The sequence below is a fragment of the Mesoplodon densirostris genome, chromosome 19, assembly GCF_025265405.1.
Source record: "Mesoplodon densirostris isolate mMesDen1 chromosome 19, mMesDen1 primary haplotype, whole genome shotgun sequence".
Taxonomy (NCBI): domain Eukaryota; kingdom Metazoa; phylum Chordata; class Mammalia; order Artiodactyla; family Ziphiidae; genus Mesoplodon; species Mesoplodon densirostris.
Window position 1 is genome coordinate 28,401,056 of NC_082679.1, and position 23,986 is coordinate 28,425,041.

General features: G+C 48.7%; 1 pseudogene; it reads left to right on the top strand.

Moving 5' to 3' along the window:
- The first annotated feature begins 13 nt into the window (after positions 1-13).
- Positions 14-23,886, top strand: LOC132479646 (zinc finger protein 541-like; annotated as a pseudogene).
- Positions 23,887-23,986: the final 100 nt, after the last annotated feature.

Below are 23,986 nucleotides of genomic sequence, written 5' to 3' on the forward strand. Positions count from 1 at the left end.
ACCACAAAGCGACATGAGGAAAGTACAGCAGGGGGCCAAGTCCGAGGGAGTGACAGGGAGTGGCAGACGCTGGCAGGTGGATGGCGCGGGGGTGGGAAGCCACACTGAGGAGGCTGCTGAGGCTGAGACCCACTTCCAGGCCACGGTGCGGCAAAGCACAGACTCTGCCACGGGAACCAGGGGAGGCTGTGCAAAGCTCTAGCTGCTGTGAGGGTGCCGTGGGCGGCAAGACGGGAATCCTGGAGAGTAGCTGGAAGGCTCTCAGCGGAGATGGTGGCCTGGGCTGGAGTAGCAGTGAAGAGGCCAGAAGCGCAAGGATTAGGGATCATGTTAGAAGTAGATTCAGACATGCTGACGGGTCACACATCACAGGGAGAGCTGGTAAGGAAAAGGACAGATGGAGGTTGGCAGGGCAGGCTGGGGTTTGAGCAACTGAGTAGATGCTATTAATAACTGAGATGAGGAAGAGGGACACCTCAGAGGATTGATGGCTTAAAGGCGTGATTGTGTCTGTAACTGTGTGCTGCCTTCGGAGGGACTGGCTAGGGGAGCAGGGCAAACGCTGGTGTCAGGAGGCTTCACAGAAGGGCCAGGTTTCAGTTCAGTCCATCTGAAAAGACGGGGAGGGAGGAGGAGCAGAGGAGGAAGTTGAGTTGGAAGCGGTGCGGGCACTGGGGTTGGGGAAAGGACTCTGGCATCAGATGAACCAGAATCTACAGCCTGGCTCTTCTTCCTTCCTTTGCCACCTTGGGCAAGTCATTTTCCCTGTTTGAGTCTCAGTTTTCTCATTCTGTAACTGGGATGGAAAATGCCTACCCACATATATCTGGTTGGTTTGTTTTTAATGCCCTTTAACTTTTTCTTGTTGTTGTTGTTTTGCTGTGTTGGGCCTTCGTTTCTGTGCGATTGCTTTCTTTAGTTGCGGCGAGCGGGGGCCACTCTTCATCGCGGTGCGCGGACCTCTCACCGTCACGGCCTCTCGTTGCGGAGCACAAGCTCCAGACGCCCAGGCTCAGTAGTTGTGGCTCACGGGCCTAGTTGCTCTGCGACATGTGGGATCTTCCCAGACCAGGGCCCTGCATCGGCAGGCAGACTCCCAACCACTGCACCACCAAGGAAGTCCCGAACCTGATGTTTCTTAAATGCTTTCCGGGATGGCAATCCAGGACACGAGTGTGTAATCTATACATGCATTTGAGAGCAAATATTCCACGAGTAATAATTATGCCAAGGGCATGGAAAACCCACTGATACTTGACCAGGCGATGGATCAAAACCTGGTGGCACAGTGGTTAAGAATTGCCTGCCAATGCAGGGGACACGGGTTCGAGCCCTGGTCCGGGAAGATCCCACATGCCGCGGAGCAACTAAGCCCATGCGCCACTAGTGAGCCTGCGCTCTAGCGCCCGCAAGCCACAACTACTGAAGCCCGCACGCCTAGAGCCCGTGCTCTGCAACAAGAGAAGCCACTGCAACGAGAAGCCCGCGCACTGCAACGAAGAGTAGCCCCCACTCGCCGCAACTAGAGAAAGCCCACGCACAGCGATGAATACCCAATGCAGCCAAAAATAAAGAAATAAGTAAAAGAAATAAGAGAAAAAAGTCTTCAAGTATTTGGAAACTAAAGAACACTCTTCTAAAATAACTCATGGGTCAAAGAAAAAAAATCAAAAATGAAATTATAAAAAAAAACTACTCATTTACCCAAGGAGTAGAGAAACATGGAAAATTCAGATATATAGGGAAAGGAAAATTAAGTTGATCCATGATGCTACCAATCAATCCCATTCTGTTTGTTTCTATTCAAATTTATTTTTCCCTTTTAAAGACTAGGTCATTCCGTTTTTCAACAATCCTCTTGTTAGTGGCACAGCACTTAGTGGTACAGCATGAACATCCTTTCACGTCAATGGATATTCTCCTACAGTTGTATCTGAAATGCCTGCGCCATAGACCATTGAGACCAGAATGCAGTCACCCACCTGCCCTCGTGTCAGTTATTAGGTGGTTTCTCACATTTCACCAGGAAAAACAATGCTGCAGTTAACTCGCTTGCAGTTCACTGCAAGATCTCCGTTAATTTGTACAGATCGGCCTTAATTTCCTTAATTAAAAAACCAGAGTGGAATTGGCTGGGAGAAAGGACTTAAACTTTTCTAAGATTTTGCATTGTGCATTTCTGGATTGCACTTGCAAGCGTGCTGTTGATGTTACCGTCATGAAGTCCTGCCTGTCGAGTCACTCTGTCCTGGAAGCTCTCAGACTGTTGCTGTCCCCTCCCTTACCCCCAAGTGTGGCTTCAAGATTGGGTGCCGCCCTGGAGGTGTGGCTTGACCAGGGTCCCTTCTCCCCCTCACCTGGTGCTAAGCCTGGTCTTCTCTGCGAGTGAAGCTGCTGAAGTTGGGGTTCTCGGCCAACTCCCTGAGTTGGACTCAGCTGCTGAAGTTGGTCTGAGGGTGGTAGAGTGCTTCGGCCCGGGCTCCGATGTCCCCGGATGTCATAACCTGTGCTTTCTCCCTCTGTCTAGACCTGGGGCTAGGCGTGCTCAAGGTGCCCAAAGAGGCTAACGAAGGAGGCAGGGCCACGTCTGGGAGCACAAGGAGAGGAAAGCGGCAGCACAGGTCCCCTCAGAACCCACTCCTGGACCGCAGCCTCTGCGGGAAGGTGTTCAGCAGCGCCAGTCCTCTCAGCAAGCACTACCTGACGCACAGCCAGGAGAGGAGACACGTGTGCAAAATCTGCAGCAAGGCCTTTAAGCGTCAGGACCACCTGTATGTAGGAGTCTGGTCGGGATGTCTGTTCAGGGGGCTGCTGGGGGCTGGGCGTGTTCCCGGTTCTTTTGCATCCCCTCCCATCCACCTGCACCGCCCCGCACCGTCGGGTGTCCCAGGTGTGTGCGACCTGTGCTCCTCCCACGGCCAGTGTTTGGTGGGGGCGGGGGGCAGGGCCTACACTGCCCCGGACAGCCCGCCCTCCCCAGCCTCCAGATTCACTCCAGTGAGGAGAGCGCCGCTGTGATTTGCAGACAGGACCCATGTGCTTTAAAAACACACTCCAGAGGCAATTTTGTCATGGAGGGAGTTGGGCTAACTGCGTAGAGAAAGTTTCAGAGTCCCTGGTAGGTGTCTGAGCAGAACAGATATGCACTCCATGAGGAATATATGTTGGGATAACACCAGGGCGTGAGGGGTTCTGAAATGCCTGTTTCTAGAACATGGCAATGCAGTGTTCACTCTCTTTTTTCCTGTTTCAATTCCCCCTTTTATTAACTCGATTTTTTTTCAAAATTTGACTTTAAAAAGCAAGCTCAGTGTAAGAGGAGCAGAATTCCGTTTGTTCTTCATGTCTTAGAAATGATAAGCTTTTCTTGCTGCCGAGGGAGAAGAGACAGACTTTCAAACTGAGAGACTCGTAAGTGGGAGAGGACGATCCCTTGCATGTTTACAGCTCGCCCAGCCTTTACTGAGGCTTCGATGAATCCCGCTTTCATTGTATCCTCTCCCCTCTCGCCATTAAGGATGGGAAATGATTTACTCCTGTCACAAGCTGGTAACAGTTAGGGCTAGAAAGTGGGTCTCCGGATGCCCTCTCTGCTGCTTCCCTCAGATGGAGGCCAAGGGTCCACGTTTGGGAAAGGGTTTCATTATTTACTGGGTCCAATTGATTAGAACCATCCGGAGTAGGATTGTTGGGAACCCAGAGGGTGATTTACCCATTTGTTTATATTTATAATATATTAATGCAGGTATACGTATGATGTAAATATACTACATACTTGCATTCTTTTATATTTGCAGACATTATAGGCGCATTTGGCTTTTTGTTGTTGTTGCTGTGGGGCTCCCAGGTCGCTGTCTAGAGGACTCCTGTGGGAAGGCAAAGACTCCTTTGTTCAAGGAAGGATCATCCCCAAGTTAGCGTTTCCTTAAGTTTGTTCTCAGAACTCTGGTTCTCTGCTTCTCGGGGATGCTAAAAGGGTCTATTTTAAAAACATGGTTTTGTGGGCAAATAAGTTTGAGAGACATGGAAAGTTCAACAGATCTCTCGTTATCTGCTCTGTGGCTTTTCAGTTTGCTCCTAGGAACCTCCAAGAAGTAAAGAGTGTTTTTCCCAGACTTATTTGCCAGCTGAGCCCAAGTCCTCAGGGAGCAACTCTGGAGCCTGGTGTTCCTTAGGAACCCACTTTGGGGAACTCTGACTTGACTCCCACTGATGTTTTTAATCTCAGATTAGGGGTTTGCTTAGGGGTGAGGGCAAGAGCTCCCCCTTCCAGAGGGCTTTGGCCGTAGCAGGGGTCTTTCCTCCTAGGGTCTGAGCACAGTTTCTGAGTTGCGATGCTGCTGCCCCCTGGGGACACGCCTGGGTTCCTGCAGTTAGTGACCCACGCCGAGACACCCACTAACTTTCTCCTCATGTGATTCCAGGACTGGGCACACGCTCACCCACCAGAAGTCCAAGCCCTTTGTGTGCATTGAGCAGGGCTGCAGCAAGAGCTACAGCGACTACCGCTCCGTGCGCCAGCACTACGAGGTCCAGCACGGCCTGTGCATCCTCAAGGAGGCCCCTCCGGAGGAGGAGCCCTGCGGGAACTCACCCCGTGTGCACGAGGTGGCCTGCCAGCCCGCACCCGCGAGCCTGTGGTCCCTGGTGCCCCCGGAAGCCCCATCCCCCATCTCCCTCTTGTCCAACCGAGACCTCCTGCGCTGTATCGTGAGCAGCATCATCTGCCAGAAGATCCCTTCTCCCGGGCCAGCCCTGGGAGGGCCTTCAGACAGCGGCGAAGGGAGGATCACGGCCTGTTCCTCCCTGCCCTCGTCAGGGTCCTCCTCCTGCGGCCCAGCCAGCACCCCGGCGGCCCCAGGAGCCCTGGGCACTGAGGTGTTCCCGAGGATCCCCGGCCCCCACGGAAGGAGCCGGGCACGGACGTGTTCACAGCCGTCCACTCACGGGCAGCGGAGAACAGCGGCCCCGACCCAGCCGAGCCGGAGCTGCCGCTGCTCCAGCCCCCATCATCCCTGGAGGGCTGGCCCGAGGGCGCTCCCTGCCCGCCTGCCTGCCTCTGTTCCATGGCCAGACTGTCCCCGCCAGTTCCCAGCCATCAAGCCACAGTTTCCAGTGGCTCTGAAACCTGTCGGGCTGCCCTAAGAGCAAAGGAAACAGTATGTTTGTCGTCCACAAGCCCTCTGCAGTGCCGTCCCGGGAGGGCTCCGAGCCGGGCCCCGGGCTCAGCAGCGACTCCCCTGCTGGGGAGCCCTCACCCAGCCAGTGCACCGGTCTGGAGGACACGCCGTCTTTCCCTCCCACGCTCCTGAAGGCCCAGGGGGAGGCCTCGGGCGACCCCAGATATGTCAGCACCAGCGGGGAAGACGACTCCTGGGCTTCCAAGAAGAGCAAGTGCGACTGCGACTCCTTCTCGTGGCAGAACCCTGGTGAGCCTGGCCCCCAGGACGGCCAGAAGTCCAGCGGCCTCCCGTCGGATGCCACACCGCTCTTCCAGCAGCTGGTCCTGAAGGCTCAGGAGTCTCTGGTGAGCCACGAGCAGATGCAGGTGTTCCAGATGATCACCAAGTCCCAGCGGATCTTCTCCCACACCCAGGTGGCCGCCGCCTCCTCCCAGCTTCCCACAGCCGACGGCAAGCAAGTTGCCCTGAAGTCACTGCAGGGGCCGTGGCCACAGCAACCCCCACCTGTGGCACCCACTGTTGCCTCTCTCCATGCTGGCCCCGTGAACCCTGATCCAGAGGGGTCCCTAGCCCGCAGGAGAAAATCCACACCCGCTTTACCCACAGAGCCCTCCCCCAGCAGCGTGAGCCAGGACCCAAAGGGAAGACCAAAAGTGGCTGCTGCTCCACCTGCCCCCACGGCGGCGTCCCTGGACCCTCCTGGAAACCCAGACATCTCCTCTCTGGCCAAGCAGTTGCGATCCTCGAAAGGGACCTTGGACCTAGGGACATCTTCTCCCTCGGGGCCTGCATCAGACCCAGTTAGGAGGGGAGGAGCCATCCAGAGCCCACCTCCCAGGGAAGCAGGCCCAGGCTGAGAATGGCACGGCTTCCGGGGCCACAAAAGGTGGAGAGGGCCCGGCCTGCTCCTGGGGCGGAGGCTACAGGCTCTTCTCTGGCAACTCCGGGGTCCAGCACTTCCGGAAGGAGAAAGTGAAAGTGGATATTTGCTGTGCAGCTTCTCCAAGCCAGGTAGCCATGGCCTCCTTCTCGTCGTTGGCCGGGCCTCCAGCGGATCCCCCCTGGGACTCCAAGTCCAAGCTGATGATACTCAACAGGATCCAGGTACCAGGGCCCTCTCACGGGACCTGACCATGCGGGGGGCAGAGTCTCGTCCTTACCTGTGTCCGTGTTTCTGACTTGTCCAGGCACTGTATTTAACCTCAGCAAATCCTCAGATGCAGTTTGTTTACAGAGGGGCGAATGAAGTTCCAGAGAAGTGATGGTTCCTCCCATCACCCTCCACCCTGCAACACACACACACACAACAGAACAGGGCTTTAGAGTTGTCAGAGACACTTTGCATCATGTTTCTTCACTAAGCTTTTTCTATTTGCTTTCTTTCTGCCTTTCGCTTCCTTTTGGATTTGCCTCCTTCACTTCTTCAGAGAATGTAAAGGCAGAGCTCCTTTACCCTTGATATTTGTACGTGAAATGCTGTGTCTATTCTGGTTGTGAATCACAGGTCCACAAGTCCGACTTGGCCCCTACTGCAGGCCTGGCACTGGTCCGCCCTTTTGGAGCAGCTTGGGTCCTCCCACATCGTGCCCACGAGGTCCTGGGCGCAGAGAGCTTGGCCACGTCTCTTCGTGATGTTCCGAGGTCCAGCATCCTTCCTGTCGCACCACAGCTACCTCCTCCTCTTTTTTTTTCCCACAGCTTTAATATTCACGTGCCATCTAATTCGCCATCTTGAACTGCACCATCCAGTAGTTTTTAGTTTGTTTACGAGGTCGTGCTCGCATCGCCACTCTTTGCCAATACACTTTCATCACCGCAAAAAGAAACCCCACACCGTTGGTTGTCACCCGCAACCTCTCCATCCCTCACAGCCCCTGGCAACCATGCATCTACTTTCTGTCTGCATGGATTTGCCTATTCTGGACACTTCATGTGCCTGGAATCCTAACGCTGCGTGGCCTTTTGTGTCTTTTGCTTCTTTCACTTAACCTGATGTTCTCAGAGTTCCTCTGTGCTGTAGCACGGGTCAGAACTTCACTCCTTTTTATTGCTGGTAACTTGTGCATTGTATGGAAACACCATATTTTATTTATCCATTCATCAGATGATAGATATTTGGGTTGTTTTCCCTTCTTGGCCATTGTGATAACGGTGCTCTGAACATTTGTGTACAGATTATTGTTTAGACATATGTTTTCATTTCTCTTGGGAAATACCTTGGAGGGGAATTGCTGGGCTCTAGGGTAATTCTATTGGAGGAAGTGCCAGACTTTCCCAAAAAGCTGTGCTGTTTTATATCCCTACCCAGAGTGTATGAGGCCTGCAGTTTCTCTGCATCCTCACCAACACTTGTTCTTGTCCAGTTGGTTCACCTTAGTGGGTGGGAAATGATAATCTCATTATAGTTTAATTTGCATTTCCCCGATAGCTAATAATCCTGAGCATCTTTTAATGGCCATTTGTATATCCTCTTTGGGTAAGTGTCTATTCAGACCCTTTGCCCATTTTTAAATTGGGTTGTGATTTTATTTTTGAGCTGTGAGAGTTCATTATGTATCACTGATACAGAAATATACATAGTCCCTTATCAGATACATGATTTGCAACTTTTTTCTCTTATTCTGTCTTTTCACTTCTTGATGATGTCCTTTGAAGCACAGAAGTTGTAAGTTTTGATGAAGTCCAATACGTCTGTCTTTTGTTTGGTTTTGGAGTCATCCAAGAAACCACTGCTTACTCCAGGGTCACCAAGAATTATACCTGTGTTTTCTTCCAAGTCTTATAGTTTTCACTCTTGCATCTCATTTCTGATATGTTGGCTCAGATGTATTTTCGTCTTCAGGGTGGAAATATCTACCGGCTCCCCCACCCGATGAAGGAGGAGAACATGGCGGGTGGCTGGTAAGTTCAGAAGGCCCTCGGGAGAACTCTGGTGGCTTTGATGTGCTGGCCCTGGGTGAGCGAGCTCTGGATGCTTCACTCCTGAAGGGGTGAGCACCAGGCCACGGAGAATCGGGGGCATCATGTCCATTTCTTTAGGGTTCGTCCAAAGCTGTCTGTCAGAGGATCAGTGTTTGGGGACGGAGTCCCATTCTCCCTTTCTTCCCCACAGGAACCAGCACAGTGGTGGTCCCACAGACTGGGCAGAGCCAAGGAGCACTTACGTCTGCAAGAATTGCAGCCAGATGTTTTATACAGAGAGAGGGCTGAGCAGCCACATGTGTTTTCACAGCGACCAGTGGCCGTCACCTCGAGGGAAGCAGGAGCCGCAGGTGAAGGGGCGCGAAGCTGCCATTCATCTCAGGATGGAGCCGTCCTCCTGCGGGGAGCCTGGCTGGGGGTCGGGAGTCAGGGCTGTGCTGCTCTGGAGGGGCCCCTTGCTCCCTACGTACTGTGTCTCTTAAAGGGCTGGCTCTTCTCTGTGTGTAGGTGTGTGGCATGGAGTTTTGCAAGCCACAAAGACAGGTGCTGAGGCCAGAAGGGCACAGGCAGAGTTCCCCGGGAGGCAGGAAGTCCTTGGACAACATGACCGCCGCCCCTTTGGTGGTCCCTGTTTCGGTGCCAGTGGCTCCAGCGAACCATCCCCTGGGGAGCAAGGTGGGTGCACTTCCTTCCAGCTGCTTTCCAGCTGCCAGTGGGAGCTGTGAGAAAAGCCCCCAAATCCTGACTCCAGAAGAGCTTGATTTGCGTGTTCATTCATCCATTCAACCTCCAGTGAACTTCCTTTGTGTCTGGCCCTGTGCTGGGCAGGGCTGGGGACACTGCAGCGACCACAACAGGCCTGCCCCCGTCTCTTGGGGCTCCCAGCCCAGCGGAGTAGATAGACCCATCCCCGGACACTGACGACCCAGAACGGGCCGGGCTGGGAGAGGGAGCTGTGGGAGCCCCAAGGGCACCAGAGACCCTGCCCGAGGAAGGGGGCGTTGCAGCTGAGAGCTGGAGGATGAGGAGGGGTAAGATGGGCAGAGAGGAGGGGAGATTGCGTGGAGGTAAGAGAGAGTGTAGCAAGCTCAAGCCGTCGTCTCTTCAGCCTGTGCTGGAAGACCCCACCTGGAGAAGTCCATGCTGGACTCGGGTACGGGGTGCATGGAGCCCACTGTTTGTCTCCCAGGAGCTGCTGTCATTTTGAGGGCAACAGGTTTTCCTTTTGTCATGCTGTTGCATCCGTCTGGCCCCCACACTTTAAGTGCCAGTCACTTTAACAACGGATATGAGTTTCCAAAATGGTCTGAGTGAGGGCCTCTCCTTGGGGTGGGGGTGGGTGCCTGAGAAGGCCCCAGCGTCAAATGTCGCCCGGCTTAGGGTCTGGAGTCTGGCTCAGGCGTGGTGGCCCTGCCCGGCTTCCTGCGCTGAGGACTCTGGGCATGGCCATGCTGGGTGTGCATTTGGCTGGTCAGTACCCTTTCCCACTCTCAGGCCATTTTGAGGTCTGAGCTTTGGGGCCGGTGGCCTCAGGTGACCCCCGTGGTTCTGAAGTCTCTTCTTCTCCAGGGACAGGAGAAGGACGGGGAAGAGAGAGGCAGCAAGGAGAGCAGCCAACACAGGAAGCGGAAGAAGCTCCCACGGCCCAAGGCACTGCTCATCCCTCCTCCGCCCTCCATGTCTGGGGAGCCGGGCCCGGGAGGATGCCGCCAGAGCTGCCTGCGCTCGCCCGTGTTCCTGATGGACCACCTCTTGAAGGGACTGTCCCAGTGACCTCCCTACACACCGCCCCCGATGCTCAGCCCCATCCGGGAGGGCTCTGGGCTGTATTTCAACACTCTCTGTTCCACATCTGCCCGGGCCCGTCCCGACAGGCTCATCAGCGCCATGCTTGGTGAGTGAGCTTGATCGCCCCATGATGGGCCTGCGGGGGGCCAGACCCCCGCCCCCTGTAGAATTTGGTCCAGCCATTCTCTCTGGCCTACGCCTGGGTCTGCTCTGGGGGTCCCGTTGCTGTTCAGAACTATCCCAGGACCATCTGGGACCAGCAGCCTTCTAGGTGCTTATGACTTTGTAGCCAGAAAGAAAATAGACGCCATTTAGCCTGAGCACCCTTCTGCCTGCCCTTTCGAGTAATTGTTTAAACAGCTTTATTGAGGTATAATTCACATGCCATATGAATCACCCATTTAAAGTGTCCAGTGATTTTTTAGTGTATTCTTAGGATTGTACACCCATCCCACAGTCTAATTCTAGAGCATTTTCATCACCCCAGAAGATTATATCCACGAGCGGTGACACACAGGCCCTGTAGCCCCCAACTCCTCAGCCCTGGGCAACCACCAGTCTACCAACCTACTTTTTCTATGGGTCTCCCTATTCTGGACATTTCATGTAATTGGAATCATAAAATACGTGACATTCTGTGTCTAGTTTGTTCACTTAGAATAATGTTGTCAAGGTTCATGTTGTAGTATGCATCAGTGCTTCATTTCTTTTTATGGATGAATGATATTGAATTCTCTGGATAGACAACATTTTATTTATCCATTCATCAGTTGACGAGCATTTGGGTTGTTTGTGTCCTTTGGCTCTTGCAAACAGTGCTGTTAAGAACATTTATGTGTAAGTTTTTGTTGGACATAAGTCCTCATTTCTCTTGGGTATATAACTCAGAGTGGAATTGCTGGGTCAAAGGGTAACTATGTCTAACCATTTAAGGAACTGCCAGACTGCTTTGCAAAATGGCCGGGTCATATTAAATTTCCACCAGCATTGTATGAAAGTTGCAGTTTCTCCACATCCTTGCTCACACTTCTTAGCTGTCTTTTTTATTACACCCATCCTAGTGGGTGTGAAGTGGTAGCTCATTGTGAGGTGTTTGTTTGTTTGTTTGTTTTGTGGTACGTGGGCCTCTCACTGTTTGTGTCCTCACCCGTTGTGGAGCACAGGCTCCGGATACTCAGGCTCAGCAGCCATGGCTCACGGGCCCAGCCGCTCCGCGGCATGTGAGATCTTCCCAGACCGGGGCACGAACCCATGTCCCCTGCATCGGCAGGCAGACTCTCAACCACTGCGCCACCAGGGAAGCCCTGTCTTGCTACCTTTGTGGAAAGTCAGTTGACCATAAATGATTTGAGATGTTTCTTCTTTTTTAATACAGATATTTTACAGCTATAGATTTCCTTCTGAACATTGCTTTAGCTACATTTTGTAAGTTTTAGTATGTTGTGTTTTTATATTCATTCAGCTAAAGTATTTTCTAATTTATCATTCCACTTCCTGTTTAATACACTGAGTGTTAAAGAGTGTGTTGCTTAATTTTCACATATTTGTGAATTTTCCAAATTGCTGCCTTTTATTGATTTGTAATCTAATTCTCTTTTGGTCAGAGTACATACTTTGTTTCTTTTTCAATTTAATTTATTCAATTTATTTATGTATTTATTTTGGCTGTGCTGTGCGGTTTGCAGGATCTTAGTTCCCCCACCAGGGGTCGAACCCATGCCCCCTGCAGCGGAAGCGTGGAGTCCTAATGACTGGACCGCCAGGGAATTCCCTTAAATTTATTTTAAAATTTAAAATTTATTGAGGCATGTTATATGGGCTAGAATCCGGTCTGTCTTGAAGAATGTTCCATGTGAATTTGAGAAGAATGTATTCTACTGATGTTTGGTGGAATGCTGTATTTTGTCTGTTTTGTCTAGTTAGTTTCAATTTCCTTGTTGATCTTCTGCCTAGTTGCCCTATCCACTGTTGAAAGTATTGAAATCTCCAACTATTATTTTTTAATGGTTTATTTCATCCTTCAGTTCTGTCGTTTGTTGCTTGGTGTATTTTGGGGGTCTGTTTGTAGGTGTGTATATGTTTGTAATTGTCACATCTTCCTCACGGCTTGACCTTTTATCATTAGGATGTGATTGTGACATCATTTGTCATTATTACAATAATTTTATCATTATCTCTAGTAATATTTTTGGTTTTAAAGTCTAATGTGCCTGACATTAGTATAGCCATTCCATTCTCTTTTTTGGTTGTTGTTTGCTTGGTATATATTTTTCTCTTCTTTTACTTTCAGCCTATTTGTGTCTTTGAAAATAAAGCATGTTACCTCTAGACACCATTAGGTGGATCATGTGTTTTTTATCCAGTCTTACAAACTCTGCCTTTTGATTGGTTTGTTTAATCCATTCTTGTTTAATGTTATATTGATATGGTTGGATTTACATCTGCCATTTTGCTTTCTATTTTCTATACGTTACATGTCTTTTTCTCCCTCTGTTCCTCCTTTCCTGCTTTCTTTTGTATTGAGTATTTTCTAGTGTGACATTTTAATTCCATTAATTTTTCACTGTTTCTTAGTCATTTCTTAGTGGTTGCTCTAGGACTTAAAATATATGTCTTATCAGAATCTGTTAGGATGTGTAATAACTCATTAACAGTGAAATATAGAAACACTGCTCCTATCTAGCTCTATTCCTTCTAACTCTTTTGCTATTATATGTGAGAGACCCAGTAATACCGTACTGGTCATGTTTATTGCTTTATATAATTTTATTTTGTGTAAAAACACTGAGCGGATAAAGGAAAGCAAGCATGATTTATAGAGGTTGTTATATTAACCTTCTTATTTACCATTTCTGATCTCTTCATTTATTCTTGTGGATTTGAGTTACTGTCTGAGGTGATATTCCTTTACTCCAATGCAGCTGTGCTCCTTGTGCAGTTACTGTCACATATATTATATTTCTATATGTTACAGGACCACAATACATATTGTTTTATGCAGTTATTTTTAAGGCCATTAAAAAAGAAAAGAAATATGTAATCCTAGTGATTTTTATAGTTACCCATATTTACTAGCGCTTCGCCTTTTTTTTTTTTTTGGTTTGGATTCAAGTTACCATCTGATGTGCTTTGCTTTCAATCTGAAGGACTTTCTTTACTATTTATTTTTATTAGGGATATATAATTCACATACCATACAATTCATCCCTTTAAAGTATAGAATTCAATGGTTTTTAGTATATTCACAGAGCTGTGCAACCATCACTACCATCAGTTTTCAGAAATTTTCATCATCCCCAAAAGAAGCCCTGTACTTATTAGCAGTCCCTCCTTTCCATCCTCCCCATCCCCAGCCGTGGGTAACGACTAATCTACTTTGTCTCTATCGATGTGGCTATTCTGCATATTTCATGTGAGTGGAATCATACAGTATGTGGTCCTTTATGAATGCCTTCTTTTAGTTAGCATGATGTTTTTAGGTTTCATCCAAGTTGCAGTATGTATCAGTACTTTGTTCCTTTTTGCGGGCTGAATAATATTTCACCTTTAATATTTCTTGTAAGGCAGGTCTGCCAGCAACAGGTATCCTCAGTTTTTATTTATCTGGGAGTGTCTTTATTTTACCTTCATTTTTGCAAGATAATTTGCTGAATATAAGATACTTGGTTAACACTTTTTTACTTTCAGTAATTTGAATATATTATCCCATTGCCTTGTAACCTACATCGTTTCTCTTAAAAAGTTAGCTGTTAATTTTACTGTAGTGCCCTTGTATGTAACAAATTGTTTTTCCCTTTTTGCTTTCAAGATCTTATCTTTATTTTTGCTTTCCACATTTTGCCTATGTTATGTCTGGATGTAGAGCTCTTTGTGTTTAATCTTTCTTGGAGTTTGTAGAGTTTGCTGGATATACATATTGTTTTTCATCAACGTTGGGAAATTTTCAGCCATTAATACTTTAAATATTCTGTCCCTTTCTCCCCTCTTTCTGGTACTCCCAATACATATATATTGTTGCATGTAATGACATCTCACATTTCTCTGAGGCTCTCTTCACTTTCCTATATTTTTTTCTCTCTGTTCTTCAGATTTCATGGTCTCCATTGTTCTATCTTCAGGTTTGCTGATCGTTTCTTCTGCCAGCTCAGATCTACTGTTGAGCCTTATTTTGGTTATTGTACTTTTTTAACCCCTGAACTATTTCCATTTGGTTCTTCTTTTTTTTGGCTGCATCGCACAGCCTGCAGGATCTTACTTCCTCTACTAGGGATCACACCCATGCCCCCTGCAGTGGAAGCGTGGAGTCTTAACCACTGGACCGCCAGGGAAGTCCACATTTGTATCTTTTTAAAAACTAATTTCCATCTCTTGATGGCATTTTCTCTTTGATGACAAATTTTTATTTTATCTTGCTTTAATTCTTTAAGCATGGGAGCCAGGGGAAGAAGCAGCCCCCATCTCCTTGGCTGCACCTACCTGGGTAGAGCTTCCGTTACAAAGAGCTGGGGGCTAGGTGGGTAAGGGGGTGGGCCATGGCTCCAAGTGCCACAGACTCTCACTGTTCTTCCCGAGATTTAGTGGATTTTCTTGAATGAGTATTTCTTAAAATGCTGTATGCCTTTAGGACAACGTGCAGAGACTTTGGCTTACTGTTCTTTTTTTTTCTTTTTCAATGATTTTTGTCAGTAAATCTGTTGTTTTGCCGAGTTCCTTACTCTACATTTTCAGAAGTCTTATCCCACTTCCATGCAATCTTTTTATTTTATTTTATTGTGATGTGAACAGTTAATCTGTGATCTGCCCTTTTAACAAAGATTTAAGTGTGCAGTACAGTATTGTTGACTATTATTGAACTGTACAATGTTATACAGCAGATTTCTAGAGCTTGATTAATTGAAAATTTATGCCCATTGATTAGTAACCTCCCATTTCCCACTGCCCCAACCCCTGGTAACCCCTATTCCACTCTTTGATTCTATCAATATGAATTCAACTACTTTAGATACGTTATATAAGTGGAGTCATGCAGTATTTCTCTTTCTGTGACTGGCTTATGTCACTTAGTATAATGTCCTCAATGGTCATCCATGTTGTTGCATATTGCAGAATTTCTTTTTAAGGCTAAATGGTATTTCATTGTATGTTGATGTCACATTACCTTTATGTGCTCATCTGTCAGTGGACATTTAGGTTGTTTCCACATCTTGGCTATTATGAATGGTGCTGGAGTGAACATGGGAGTTCAGATATCTTTTTGAGGTCTTGACTGCAGTTCTTTTGGATGAATACCCAGAAGTGGGTTTGCTGCATGATATGGTAGTCCTACTTTTAATTTTTGAGGAAACTCCATACCATGCAATCTTTTTTTTCCAATTTTCAATTTTATATTGGATTAGAGTTGATTTACAATGTGTTAGTTTCAGGTATACAGCAAAGTGATTTTGTTATACATAATCACATATCTATTGTTTTTTAGATTCTTTTCCCATATAGGTTATTACAGAGTATTGAGTATAGTTCCCTGTGCTATACAGTAGGTCCTTTTTGATGATCTATTTTATATACAGTAGTGTGTGTATACCATGCAATCTTGAAGAGCCTGCTTTTAGCTGCTCTGGAAAGGCAGGCAAAAAGGGCCTCATGGGTCAGTTGTAGCCAGTCCCCTTGAGGCTCTTCTTTGGGTGTTTTCCAGATCACATGGACGGCTCTTTTGGCATCAGTGTGGTGAAGGACAACAGCAAGATCAGCACTGAACCGTGAGTTGGAACAGACTTAGAACCTGAGGGTCCTTGCAACGTGGGGATGCTTTTACCCTCCTTGCATTCCAGTGTCAGTTTTTCCCAAGGGAGCCTTCATCACGGGACAGTCAGGTCTAGACCCAGAACCTCTCTAGGAGAGAAGTGGTGGATTTTTCCAGGTGTTTCCCCAATATTCCTTCTGTCCAGACATACCATAGTTGGATGTCTGCAGACAGAATGCCCAGCACCCTGGGGTTCTAGATAGAATTGGTGATGGCGCAGTGAGATACTGTTTTGTAGCTTGGATGTTCCCTTGGATACAGAAGAATGCCAGGTATCAGCACATACCTCCCCTGTCCTAGACCCCAAACGCCTGAAGCCAGAAATCTGGCGAAAAAGCAAATTGGAGGAAGGAAGGAAGTATCCCTCAAGAGGTCTCTGGAATACCAGTGGCGTGTCTGCTGGGCTGATGAGCACTCCCTGTGTCTGAGAGATGGCCAAAAGGTGGGTTCCACAGCCCTGCTGAGCAGGGCTCACCACACATCTCTCTTGTATTTCCCATCTTGGTCACACACCTATGCCTTTTATGTCCGTGTGTGTGGCCTCATTTCAGACACATCAACATAGGGAGCCAGTTTCAGGCTGAGATCCCAGAGCTCCAGGACAGATCACTGGCTGGAAGTGACGAGCATGTAGCTACTCTGGTCTGGAAGCCATGGGGAGATGTGATGACCAACCCGAAGACGCAGGATAGGGGTGACTGAGACTTTGGGGCCAGGTTCCCGAGAGCCCTCCTCCATGTCCAAGGGGTTTCTCCTCCCAGTTCTCACCTTGACCAAGAAGCAGTGATCCCCAGGCGGGGGTGGGGTGGGCAGAGCTGGCCTTCAGCGCAGGACTGCTTTGCTGTGCTGCAGTCCCTTGCCCCACCTCTCCTCTCACCCAGTAGCTGGCCAGGCCATCCAGAGCAGGTGCCAGGAGCAGGGTTTCTGCCCATCCTCCTTGTCGCTCCCTTCCCTCAGCCTGCTTGTAACAGAGAGGTGAGGGAGATGGTGACAGGAGCCCCCCACCCCATCTGTGCTGTTGGGGAGGTTTCCTCTCTGGCACTTGCTGACCCTCTGTGTCTCCTCTCCTTCTCGCTGCCGGGCTGCCTGCTGGAAACAGTGACCGAGCTCTGCAACGTGGCCTGCTCCAGCGTGATGCCGGGCGGGGGCACCAACCTGGAGCTCGCTCTGCACTGCCTGCATGAAGCCCAGGGCAACATCCAGGTGCGGTGCAGGCGAGGCGGGGGCTCAGAGGAGCTGTGGGAAGCTCCCTGGTCTCTTAGGGCCAGGGGCTCTAGGCGCAAGACACGTGCCTTCTACTTGGGGCTTTGCAGCTCACGAGAACCAAAGGCTGGCCACCCACCCTTCTCCCTGGTCGCTTTGGGACTGGTGGTGTCCTTTGGAACGTAGGGGAAATGCACACATACGGGCTCAATCAGTTATTGCTCTGGGGTGACAGCAGAGCACCAGGGTTCCTCCAGCGTTACCTCATCTCAGCGCGGCACTGGGGAGGCGGTGCCTAGCAGAACCAACTCAGGGCCTGCATTCATCTGGTTTATTTACTGAACATTAACTTTTGGATTAAAAATGGTGTATGCAAACCTCTGATGCAACAGAAATGCCTCTGCCTCCTCCAAGGACCCTCCTCACAATCCTGAAGTTTAGAAAATGAAGAAGTCCAACTGTGTGTAGTGGGAGAGGAAGTCACGTCACCCGAGTTGGAGACCCAAGAGTCAGGGCTACATGGTGCTTTTTCTCAAGCTGAGAGGCAGTGGCTGGCACGTGGTGGGTGCTCAGCAGAGTAATCAGCACACATTTACTGGGTCCTCCTGATACCTGGTGATGTCACGGTATCAGGCTGGGGCCAGCTCAGGGGCCCATTCTTGGTTTAATGCTCTGCTGCCACCATCTTGAAATTCTTAATAGTTTCTGAGCACAGGGCCCCGTGTTTCCATTTTGCGCTGGGTCCTGCAAACTGCATAGCGAGTCCTGACCGGGGTTACGCTGTTGAGCAAGACAAATGCCCTCTCTTTGCAGGGCTTACATTTTAGGAGAGTGAACACATGAAATACATTTTTTACAAGTGATAGATAATGATTAGTGCTATGAGGACCATAACATGGGGTAGGGCGGGGGCAGTGCCACTCCAAATGCTGCTCCCTGAAGAAATAAGGAGCTTGTGCCAGAATAAGTCCACACACTGTTTCGTCATCAAGTAAATCTTGCTATGAAAAAGGTAACGTCAGCTGCACTCAACAGTCCGCTTAGTGCTGTAGGCAGTGTGTCCCAAGTGGTTCACAGCTGGTGGCCAGTCCACAGACCGACCACACTTTGAGTCGCCCTGGGGTAGGGGTGGCTTTAGGGAGGGCTGCACATATTTTCTGATTGGATGAAAGAATGAAGGTGGGCCTCTACCTCACCTTCCCTCCCTCAGAGAGTTGCCCACCACTCCTGTCGTTCCAGGTTGCCCTGGAGACCCTGTTACTGAGAGGACCCCAGAAGCCACGGACTCACCCTCTCGCCAACTATCACTACACAGGTAACGAGCGTGGCTGCCCGCGTGGTTTTGGCCTGGCTGAGGCCCCTGCGAGCCAGTCACTTTCCATGGCAATCTCTGCACGTGCCTCCTGGAGTTCTCTTGGGGCCTGCACCTGCCCTCCCAGAAGGGCCCGTCCTCTCTGGGGGACTCAGTGGGTGCTGTTCTCTAGTTGGATCCAACCTTCCCCTTTCCACTGGTTCCCTCGTGGGCTCTTCCTGGCCAGAAGGGGGGTGCCAGGTTGGGGTGGGCTCAGGTTTCCCAGTTGAGCACTCCAGCCTTGGAGTCAGGCAACCAGGGGCCCACGCCTGCCCTTGGCAAGTCTCTTAAGCAGAGGAAGCCTCAAGTTGCTGCACCTGTCAAGTGGGGATGGTAATTGCCCCTACCTGCTAAGGTTTTTGTGAGGATTGTGTGAGATAAAGCAAGTAAGGGGCTTAGCAGAAATCTTGGCATATAAGTGGCGCTCGGTGGCCTGAAAAAGGAGGGGAGTCTGCACTTCAGCCGTGGCTGTGGTCCCAGAAGGAGAAACATCCTTCCTCCTCTTGGCTGTTTCTCCAATAGGTTCGGACATCTGGACCTCCATGGAGAAGAGGCTCTTTAAGAAGGCGTTCCGTGCCTACAAGAAGGACTTCTACTTGATACACAAGATGGTAAGGCGAACATGGCAGGCTGGTGTAGACAAAGCTCCTTCACACGGCCGAGGCGCTAGAACTGCAGGGCCTTTCAGGGGCGATACTCTGCTCATGCTGTGAACAGTTGACAACTACAATGCCATTGCTTGGAACAACCTGAAACGGTACAGAAATGAGTCCCATGTTCAAAATAAAGCCCTCCAGACCCCTCCCCACAATCCTACTTCTGATTTGATAACCTGACAGGTATTTATTGCCCATACGGATTTTACACACCTATATGCACTTTCTCAAAAAAGGATGACATCATATACTTAATATCCTGCTGATTATTTTGCTCTTTTTTTTAACTTGATGTACGCAAAATTGCACATAATCGAAGTGTGAGATTTAATGTTTTTGACATAGTTATACACTTGTGAGACCACCACGATGATCAAGGTAATGAGAGTATCCTTCACCCCCAAAAGTTCCCTCCTGCCCCTTTGCAACCCTTCCTTCCTGCCACCCGGGTCCCTAGTCAACTCTTGTCTACTTTCTGTCACTCTAAATGAGTTTGCATTTTCTAGAGGTTTATATAAATGGAATAATCATACAGCACGTGATCTGCTTTGTCTGGCTTCTTACACTCAACCTAATGATTTTGAGATTCATCCATGTTGTCGTGTGTACCCATAGTTCATCCCTTTACTGTTGAGGAGTATACCACTGTGTGGACGGACCACCGTTCATTTAATCATCCACCTGTTGGTGGTTTCCAGTTACTGATGACTACAGATAAAGCTGCTCTGCACATTTACATACAAGTCTTTGTACGGACATGTACTGGGTTTTTGTTTTTGTTTTGTTTTGTTTTTTTTTTTTGCGGACACGGGGTTGGGATTATAAATACCTAGGAGGGGAATGAGGGTAACTTATAGTAGATGTATGTTTAACTTTTTAAGAAACTGCCAAACTGTTTTCCAAAGTGGCTCTACCACTTCCCATTCCCACCAGCAGGTTATGAAAGGTCCAGTTGCTCCACACCCTCGTCGACACTTGGTATGCTAAGTCTCTTTAATTTTAGCCATTCTAATGAGTGTACAGTCGCATCTGACTCCATTTTCCTAATGACTAATGATGCTGAGCATCTTTGTGTTTTTTTGCTCTCTGTGCACCTTCTCTGGTGAGCTGTCTGTTCATATCTTTTGCCTCTGTTTTTATTGGAGTGTCTGTGTTTTTATTGAGCTGTAGGAGTTCTTATTTTGTTCTGAACACCAGTCCTTTATCCAGATATATGCTTTGGAAATATTTTCTCCCAATATGCCATTTGTCAGTCTTCTAACAGTGTCTTTTGAAGAAAAGTTTTAAATTTTGCTTAAGCCTAACTTACTAGTTTCTCTTTTATAGACTGTGCTTTTCGTGTTGTATCTAAGAAATCTTTGCCTAACCCAAAGTCACAAAGATTTTCCCCTATGTTTTCTTCTGGAGGTTTTATAGTTTTAGGTTTTATTTCTAGATTTATGATCCATTTTAAGTTTATTTTTGTAGGGGGTGCGAGGTGAGTTCATTTTTGCATATGGATATTTATTCCAATACCTTTTGTTGGAAAGACCATACTTTCTCCACTCAGTTGCTTTTGTACCTTTGTTAAATATCAGTTGGCCATATATATATGCATCTACTTCTGGACCCTGTATTCTGTTCCACTGATCTGTTTGTCTTTTATTAAGCTATTCCCATACTGTCTTTATTACTGTAGCTTTATTCTAAGTCTTGAAATTAGAAAATGTTAGTCCTTCAACTTTGTTATTCTTTTTCAAAGTTATTTTTTGTATTCTACATCCTTTTTAATTCCCTATGAATTTTAGAAATAACTTGACAATTTCAAAATAAAAATTTCTGCTAGGAACTTGATTGGTACTGTTTTTGACTCGTTACGTCAACTGGGGAGAGTTGTTACCTTAACAATATTGAGTCTTCTGACTCGTGAACAGGGTGTATCTCTCTATTTCAATCTTTAATTTTTCAGCAATGTTTTGAAGTTTTTAGTGTACAGTTGTTGCATACTTTTTGGCAGATTTATTCCTAAGCGCTTGTTTTTTTTCTGTTTTTTTTTTTTTTGCGGTATGCGGGCCTCTCACCATTGTGGCCTCTCCCGCCGCGGAGCACAGGCTCCGGACGCGCAGTCCCAGCGGCCATGGCTCACGGGCCCCAACGCTCCATGGCACGTGGGATCCCTCCAGGACCATTGCACGAACTCGTGTCCCTTGCATCGGCAGGCGGACTCTCAACCACTGCGCCACCAGGGAAGCCCAGTACTTGTGTTTTTTATGATGTTATAGAGTTCTTTTTTATTTCAGTTTCCAATGGTTTGTTGCTAGTATGTATAGAAATAAAATTGATTTTTATATGGATCTTGTGTTCTGAAATGTTGCCAAACTAACTTACTAGTTTTGGTAACTTTTTTGTGGATTCCACTGAATTTTCTACATAGACAGTCACATCATCTGCAAGTAAAGACACTTTTCTTTCTTCCTTTCCAACCTGGTTGCCTTTACTTTTTTTCTTGCCTTTTTGCACTCTAGAACCACCAGTACAGTATTGAGTAGAAGTGGTGAGAGTGGAAATCCTTGTGTTGTTCATGATATTTGAGGGGAAACCACTCCACCGTTAGCTGTAGGAATTTTGTAGGTATCATTTATCAGGTTGAAGAGAAGTTCCTTCTATTCCTATTGTGCTGAGAGTTTCCATCAGGAATGGACATTGGATTGTATCAAATGCTTTTTCTGCACCTATCAAGATGCTCATGTGATTTCTCTTTTTTAAGTTTAATATGATGAATTACATTGATTTTCGATTGTTAAACCAACCTCACGTTTCTGGGATGAGCTCCACTTAGTCATGGTATATTGTCCTTTATATATATATATACATATATACATATATATATATATATATATATATATACACACATATATACACGTATATATATATACACATATATATATTGTTGGATTCTGTTCGTTAAAGTTTTGTTAAAAAATTTTCATCTATGTTCATGAGGGACATTGGGTCTGTAGGCTTCTTTCCTTGTAATATCTTTGTCTGGCTTTGGTATCAGAGAAATGTTGAACTTACGGACTGAGTTGGGAAGTATTCCTTCCTCTTCAGTTTTTTGGAGGGCTCTGCCTAGCTGTCACATAAGGCTATGAGGTATCCACCACGTAAGGACACTCTGGTTTAATTAGTCCCAGTCGGTAGACATGTGGCTCCACATGATGTCACAGTGAGCGTCCTCGTGTGTACCGTGTGTGCGTTTTCCTGGAGAGAAGCCTTCCTGGGCCAGCCTTGTTGCTCAGAGCGTGCAGAGCTTAGATGGTGTTGACTCTGGTGGCTTCTCTCTGAACTCCTTCATCCCCAGGAGGACTTTGTGATTCTCTGTCCCCCGTAGCAGTGGAGCATACCAAGCCGTAGGGGAGAAACGTTTCAGGAGGGCTTTCAAAAAGTGGCGGCTGGCCCCATGGGGAGGGGATTTAGGGCGTCAAGGCCATACTCACTGCTACTCCTGAGGCACTGTCCTTAGCCGGTTTCTGTCTTCCTCCACTAGGTCCAGACAAAAACAGTAGCCCAGTGTGTCGAGTTCTACTACATGCAGAAGAAAATGAACAAGTTTGACTGCGGCCGAGCCCCAGTGCCGGAAAAGAGGGTCAAGAGAGAGCTGGGTGAAGCAGACAGGACAGAAGCGAAGGTAGAGGGTCTCGGGATAGGGCTTCAGGAGTTCAGCACGGATCTGGATGCCCGGTGCCCATCCAAGCTGGCTGGCGGTGGGGGGGGTGCACCCCGCGACGTCTGGACGCTCTGGACACCTGCTTCTCCCTTAGAAGGGCGGCGGGGCGGTCAGCACCCTTTCATCACCTCTGCCCCCTGTGCAGGTCACTCGTAGCCCTCGGAGGAAACCCAGCCACCGTCCCACCCCCGAATTACCGAGGACTACTGAGAGTTACAGGAGGGAGTCCATCCCCAACTCCAGCCCAAACACCGGCTCGAAGCGGACCCCTGAGCTGCCGGGGAGCAGCAAGGGCCAGGGCTTCTTTCCCTGCCGGGAGTGTGAGAGGTACTGCCCTTTCCCTGGATGCTCCCACACCGCCTGCCCTCAGCCCTCTGGGGTGACCCCCTCAGGGCTACCCGCCTCCCCCTGCTCTGACCCCTGTGTCCTCTGGTGCCTCCTCAGGGTGTTTGGCAAGATCAAGGGTCGGAATGCCCACATGAAGTGGCACCGGCTTCAGGACCACGTGGATCCCACCGCCAGGGCAAGGTGGCCCGTGGAGCCCTTCCAACTGTAGGAGGAGGAGGGCGAGCTAGGGGCTGGCATCGGCCCTCTGCGTGGGCAGCTAGTTGGGATGGGCACCTCCAGCCCTGTTGCGTCTCCTTTGTTGTTTCTGTACGTTTTCCCTTGTATATAGTATTAAATTTGTTTCTTAAGAAGCTGTCTTCTGGCTTCCCTGCCTGTTGATCCAGCGAAGGCTTTTGAGCCCCTGCCGCTCCCAGAAGCCACAGTGACTGAGTCCCTGCCCTGGAGGACCCTCATGCATGAATGCAGCCAGCATTCATCAAGCACCTGCTGTAGCTGTGCCAGACAATGCCCAGTCCACGTGATGGGGACATAGTGATGGAGGGACAGGCCCCTCCCCTCACAGAGCTTACATTTTAGGAGCGGGAAGGTAGGAGTGATAAAGCAGCAAAAAGGTGAGTTTAGATATCTATAGTGCGTATGCTTCGGGCCGTAATAACAGAGGAGTCGGCGTAGGTTTAAGCTCTCAGGACACGTGGTGGTGCCAGTGGCTCCACGGTGAAGTCAAGGCCTGCCAGCAGTGGCCAGCGTCTGCAAGTCGGCTGCAGCAGCAGCAGCAAGAATCCCCTCTTGTACGCGGAGCACCCAAACCTTCGGAGGGTGCAGGGCAGAGAGCAGCTCCCTCCCTTCCTTGTTCCCCTTTTTAAAAGTGAGGAAAGCTTGTAGCAGCGCCCAACAGAACGCCCCTCACGTCTCCTCGGCCAGAACTGTAGCCCGTGCTCTTTCTAAACTGATCCGTGGCAGTGGAAAGGGAAGTGGCCACCGTTATCCCGGACCCTCAAGATTTGTCTCCAGGGCAGAAGCGTAAGTTGT